Source organism: Neopelma chrysocephalum, unplaced genomic scaffold (genome assembly GCF_003984885.1).
Source record: "Neopelma chrysocephalum unplaced genomic scaffold, ASM398488v2 Primary Assembly neopelma1_88487, whole genome shotgun sequence".
Taxonomy (NCBI): domain Eukaryota; kingdom Metazoa; phylum Chordata; class Aves; order Passeriformes; family Pipridae; genus Neopelma; species Neopelma chrysocephalum.
Window position 1 is genome coordinate 1 of NW_020917666.1, and position 6669 is coordinate 6669.

Consider the following 6669-nt stretch of genomic DNA (forward strand, 5'->3'; position numbering starts at 1 on the left):
CCCAGGCCCCGAGCTGAGGACGGAGAGCCCGGAGGACAAATCCCCCCATGGGACCCTGTTGGGAGAGGCCGTTTTGAAGGGCTCCACAGTGCAGGAAGGCAGTGGGGAGGAAAAGGGCCAGAGATCCCCCCGCAGGAGGGGCTCTAAAGCCAGCCCAGGGTGCTCTGAGGAGGAAAGACCCAGCCTGTGCCGGGAAGGCGGCCGGAGCTTGAGGCGGAGCTCTGAGCTGGTGGTCCCTGAGCAGCCTCCCAGCAGGCAGAAGCCCTTCAGGTGCTTGGAATGTGGGAAGAGCTTCAGGAAGAGCACCTACCTGATCCGACACCAGCACATCCACACTGGGGAACGTCCCTACTCATGTGGGGAATGTGGGAAGAGCTTCAGCCAGAGCTCCAGCCTGATCCAACACCAGCACATCCACAGTGGGAAACGGCCCTATTCATGTGGGGAATGTGGGAAGAGCTTCAGGCACAGCTCCAGCCTGATCAAACACCAGCGCATCCACACTGGAGAACGGCCCTATTTGTGTGGGGAATGTGGGAAGAGCTTCTTTGACAGCTCCAGCCTCCGCAAACACCAGCGCATTCACACTGGTGAACAGCCCTACACGTGTGGGGAATGTGGGAAGAGCTTCAGGTACAGCTCCAGCCTGATCCGACACAAGCTCATCCACACTGGAGAACGGTCCTACAAGTGCTTGGAATGTGGGAAGAGGTTTCAGACCAGCTCAGATCTTCTCAGGCATGAGCAGATGCACACGGATGAGAGGCCCTTCCGCTGCACCGACTGTGGGAAGGGCTTCAACCGGAACTCCACCCTCATCACCCACCGGCACATCCACACCGGGGAGAGGCCCTACAAGTGTGGGGAGTGTGGGAAGAGCTTCTCTGACAGGTCTAACTTGACCAGACACCAACAGACCCACCAGTAAGGGAAGCCCTACCAGTGCCCCGACTGCGGGAAGAGCTTCGGCCGCTGTTTCCACCCCGAATGAAGCCCCTGATGGTGAGGCAACCCCTGGAGTCCAGTGACTGTCAGTCCATCCCTTTCAACCAGAAAGGGCCAGTCCCCTTTCCCAGGGGCAGGTTCTTCCAAGAGAACCCTTCTTGGGGGGTGTGTGGAGATTCCTGCCTTGGCTGGGGACCCCCCAAGGTCACTGCTGGAGGTTGAGAGCAGAGATCTCCCCTTGAGCGTTGGTCTGGGGGAGTTCCATCCATCTCTACTTAAGAATTCTTGCTTTTGTGCCAGCTTGAGTAGAATTGCTTCAAGACTTGCTTTAGTGTAGAGCACTGTCCTATCTTATCCTGTACTCCTGGTAGTTTTAGTGTTTCTATTGTGCAGTAAGTAATTCTGATGAAGATCTTTTGTCTGATCCTTTGTAACCCTGAATAAATTCATTTCTATCAGTAGGTCTGATTTGCCATCATTAAAACTTAGGGGACAAAAGTGGTTCAGTCACATCTCTGTAATGCCTCTAAACTGAATGTGTTGGCATAAACCGATGCCTTAAGACCCTTTTAGTTTTTTTTTTTTTTTCTAATTTTTCTAAGCTTTATATGTACTTATAGTAGAAGTAGATTTTAGAAGTAGCTATATTATATTCCTCACCCTTTAGCACAAGTAATTTACACATTCCTCAACCCTCTCACCCCATTCCATGCTCCCTATATCAATTTTACCCCTGAATTCAGTAGAAATGTTTAGTCTCTTGTCAAGACAAGGCCTATGCTGTTTGGAGAACACTCATATCTTGGCCTGAACAGCAGAACACAGTCAAGAACTGGGTGACCAGGTACCCTTTGTGCTCTGAAGATGATGAGAATGATGGAGTGGTCCCAAAAAGCCCCCAGACCCAATTCACAGGGGGTGGGCCTAGTGTGTGTTTTGTTTGTGTTTTGCAATCATGGGTTGTGTGGATTCAAAGTTTAAGATTCCTAAGGAATCTCCCCCTGAGTTTGGTTTTGAAACAGTGGAAAACTTTGACTGGTTCTGAGACAACTTGAAAAAAGGAAGAACTTTGTAGGCTGTCTGTAGGTACTTGGCCTCTGTTTGGACAAATGAGAGGAGTGACTTGGCTGGAATTTGGTTCTTTTGAACTAGACACAGTGTTGCATGTCAGAGTGTCCTGTATTCTAGTGAATTTATTATCTCCGCTGTTTCTTAATACTAAGTTCTCTATGCTTTTGCTTAAAGCCTGCATTTTGTATTTAACTCTCTAATTCCTGTATTGTTCTACTAAATTCGCATTCCAGGTTTTACCTGGCTTCACTGCTGCCGCCTTTCTGTCTTCTGCTGCCCGCTCACAGTGGAGAAGAACTCCCAGCTTTTTCAGTCCCAGACCTGGGTCCAGTTGAACACTGTTTCCGAGTTTCTAGGACCCCAGCCGGGGGGCTGAGGGGGCGTGGTCCCCAGCGGGGCTCCTGCCCCTTCTCCCCTCGTGCTCTCAGAACATGGCCCCTTCTTCTCCAACTCCTTCCTCCCCCTTCTTTTCCGCTCTGCTGTGATAGGTTTGAATTTTGCAGGGGCGCTGATTGGGTCAACATCAGGAGAGACACCACCCCCTCGGAGGTTCCCATTTTTTGAACTCCAGGGGGAAAAAACACCTTTTTGCCCCACCACACCCCCAGAAACCAAAGAACCAAGCCCCCACCATGGGACAGTTCAACCCCATCCGTGTGCCAAAGGCTCCTTTGGGATGTCACAGCCTATCCTCTCCAGTCCGGAATAGCCCCTGGTGACCAAAGAACCAACACCTCCCACCCCACAGTGCAGCCCCACCCGTGTTCCATGGGTGCCATTGTGATGTCACGGCCTATCCTCTCCATTCCGGAATAGCCCCTGGCAACCAAAGAGCCAACGCCTCACCACCCTGAAATGCAGCCCCACCCATGTGTCATGGACCCCTTTGTGATGTCACGGACTATCGTCTCCATTCCGGAATAGCCCCTGGCGACCAAAGAACCAACACCCCACACCAGCACAGTTCAGACCAATCCATGTGCTTTGGGCCCTTTTGTGATGTCACGGACTATCCTCTCCACTCCAGAATTGCCCCTTGTAGTAGTTTCACCTTGGCTTAACGCCAGGTGTCCATCTAGACTACGTTAACCAACAACACCCCGGAGGGAAAGGGAAGAGAGAAGAAAAAAAAAAATACATAAAAAAACAGGTTTACTAAGGAAAGGCAGTTTACATATACACTGAGAAGGAAAATAAGACTAAAAGCACTACACACACACAGGGAAAAAGAAAGTAACAGTAAAATTCCCCACGAGAAGCGAGGGGAAGCAGCTGTCTACAGGGCACCTATCCCGGAAGAGAGAGAGCAAGCTGCTTCCTCCTCGCTCTCTTATATCTGAGCTGACATAACAGGGTATGGAATATCTGTTTGGTCAAAATAAATCAGATGACTTACCCTAGGTTCTCTCCCAGGAAAAGGAAATGTTATTTAGGTAAACAAACCCACTACAATCTCCACCCCTTTTTCCATACCATTTTACGTCACACCCATATCCCATATTCGCCTTTATCCTGTGCTTATACAGGTCTTGTCTTCTAAGGCTATCTTATTGTTGAACACCAGCATCAGCTTAGTTTGGGTCTTCCTCATCTGGTGACTTATTTCCTGTAACATACAACTCAGAATACGAATTATTTTTCCCCCAAAGTTAAATCTCCTTGATGCACACACCGGGTCTCTCCATCTTCTCTCATTATCCACCAAGTATATTTTGGTCCCTGAGCAAAGACAATCTCACGAGTGGGTTTGCCTTGGCTCGAGGCAAGGTTAATCCAAACTGCTTTACCTAACATACCTCTCAAGTGAATTACTGGGACTTTGTCTCCATCCACAATGTGAAGAAATTCTGATTGGGAAGGGCCGGCTCGATTGACGGAGCCTCTGGTGTTGAGTAGCCATGTAGCCTTTGCTAGGTGCTGATCCCAATTCTTGAAAGTTACCCCACCCAATGCCTTCAGAGTGGTTTTCAGCAGCCAGGGGTGGGCTTTCCAGGAGGGTGTCCTGAAGAACTCTCCAGCCCACAGGCTGGATGCAGTGGAGCCCTGCCCTGCCCTTTGTGCCATTGGAAACAGCCCATGGTCCTGCCCAGCCTTGTTCTCGGCTACTGAGCCTTCCAGGACTATGGCAGAGGGTGGAGAGGAGTGATCCCCATCCTGCTGGGTCTGCTTCCCACCCTGACCAGCATGGCCAGTGCAGGGTCAGCCCAGGGTGCCACAGTCCCTCCCTGTGCAGAGCAGCACCTCCAGCTCAGGGCCCTGCAGGGATCCCAGGCTGGGATCTGCAACTGGCCAAGGCAGCCTGGACACACTGACCTGGGCAAAGGGATGTCCCTGGAGAGGAGCAAGGGAGCATTTCTGGGCCTGCAGAGAGGAATCCCTGACACAGAGAAACCTCTTTCTGCAGCCCCCCCTGGGGACAGGCTGCTCTGTCCCTGGGCCAGGACTCTGTGCTGGGCTGGGCAGAGGGGCTGGCACTGAGGGGCACAGTCAGGCTGTGCTGGGCATCTCCTGGAGGTGACACCAGGGCTCCTGCAGTTTCCCTGACCCCCATTTCCTCCTGCCATGCTGAGTGTCCAGCCCCTGAGCTGATGGGGATGCTGAGACTCCTCTCTGTGCCCCAGGAGCTGCTGTGCCCTTCAGAGGGGCTGGGCCTGTGGGGGGAGTGCCCAGAGCTCTGCAGCCCCCTGGGCTGGGCACTGCTGTGGGGCCAGACCAGACTGGGCTGCTCCACCAGTTGATCTCTATAATGAAATCACTTCTAATTTTCTCCTGAAGGACCATGAGAATATGTGTTGTGTCCTGAGCACTAAGCTGCAACTGTGGAATGGGCCATCAAAAGGGAATGCTCAGCTGGGTCTGAAACCTGTGTCAGCCTTGGCTCCAGTAGAATGATGGAAGAGTTTTGGTAGGAAGGGATCTTTGAAATTCATCAAGTCCAACCCTCTGCAGTAAGCAGAAACATCCACAACTAGATCACATTGCTCAGAGCCCCATCCAACCTGACCTTGAATGTTTCCAGGGATGAGGCATCACCTCTCTTGGCATCTGTGCCAGTGTTTCACCACCCTCACTGTAAAAAATTCTTGGTTATATCTACTTCAAACCTGCCATTTTTTAGTTTAAAATCATTTGTCCTATCACACCATATCTAGGCCCTACAAAATGTTTTTCTCCATTTTTCTTAGAAGCCTCTATGGTGGTGCATGCTCTCCCCATTCTCCTCAGGTCTGGTTGATGATCTCATGAGCTCCTGACAAGCCTTGACCAAACCACCTGAGCAATGAAGAGCCCCGGAACTGACCAGAGGTGTGGGGAAGTGTCCCTGGACTGGACCAGGTGCTCCTGGATGATAAAGGTGGGAACAATCTGGAGTGGAACATGTGGGGAACACAGGATAATCAGTCATCCCATGAAAGCCTCGGAACATTCCCTGCCTGAATCACGGCCCAAATGGAACAGTTTGTATACAATTCCCAAATATTTGGAAACTCCAGTCATTCCTGACACCAGGATGGAAATTCAGCAGATAACTAAAGCCAGTCACCTTGGAAGCCCACAACCAGCAGTGCTGAGGGAGGCCCTGGCAGCTCCCCAGCACCTCCCTCTCAGTGGGACATCTCTGACAGCCTCTCCCAGCTCGGGAACCCTCCAGTTTGCAACACTCCAAAGACCGGTGCTGATGCCCAGGACAATTCTGATCCCCCTCAACAAACACTCGTCCAGCTGTGACCCTTGTCTGTTGGCAAACACAAAGGGATTTGGGGGAGTGTTTCCCTGACAACAAGGAGAATTTGGGAGAGGGACCTTTCCACACCCAGCTATTGATGTGTCCACACATCTCTGCCTGGGTGTGAGTGTGAATTGACTGTGGTGGGAATGTTGTCATTCTGAATCTATAATTCAGCCACTGCAGAAATTGTAGCAAATGCTATTGAACCATTTCATAATTGTTCAACTGGTCAATGATTAAGTGCTAATAATCTCTTTTCACCCCTTGTCTTTGGATCCAATTCGTTTGCGGCCTGACACTCTTGCATCCCAAGGCTCTGTGTAAATCATTCCCTTTCATAAAAAAATATATATTTTTCCTGACTTCCACTTTAAAATCTTCCTCCTTAGCTAAACTACAAAACAACCCCAATTAGCTTTTCAAGTCTTGAGGACATGAAGACAATTAAAGGAAGGGAAATAATTTGTTTTTCCATGTTTTAATGAGTCCCACCGTGTGTTTGGAGCTGCATCAGCTGTCAATCCAAAATGGGCCATGTCAGAACTGATGAGATTTGGGGGTGAGGAGCGAGGTTGATCATAGAGGGTCAGTGTGGATCCCCTGAGGAGACACTCAGCATCAAGATCACTTGGAGACCACATCTATCACCTCTCCTCTGAACGAAAACATATCCATCATTGAATTAAAAGAAAAAAAAAGTACAAATTTTGAAGACTTGTTTTGAAATTGCCTTGAAGACAATTAAAGGAAGACAAAGAGATGCTGAGGGACTTCTGCATTTTAATGAGCCCCACGGTGTGTTTGCAGCCCAGCCCATGATGCTGAGGTACTGAGAGAAGATTGAAGCAGCTGCTGAAGAAGTCAGAAGCCAAACTCCAAGTCCCTTGAAGCATTGCTGGGCCCCACTGAGGGCAGGCACTGAC

At 50.2% G+C, this 6669-nt stretch overlaps 1 pseudogene; it reads left to right on the forward strand.

The window, feature by feature from the left end:
* Positions 1 to 256: 256 nt before the first annotated feature.
* Positions 257 to 967, forward strand: LOC113979746 (annotated as a pseudogene).
* The last annotated feature ends 5702 nt before the right edge of the window (positions 968 to 6669 follow it).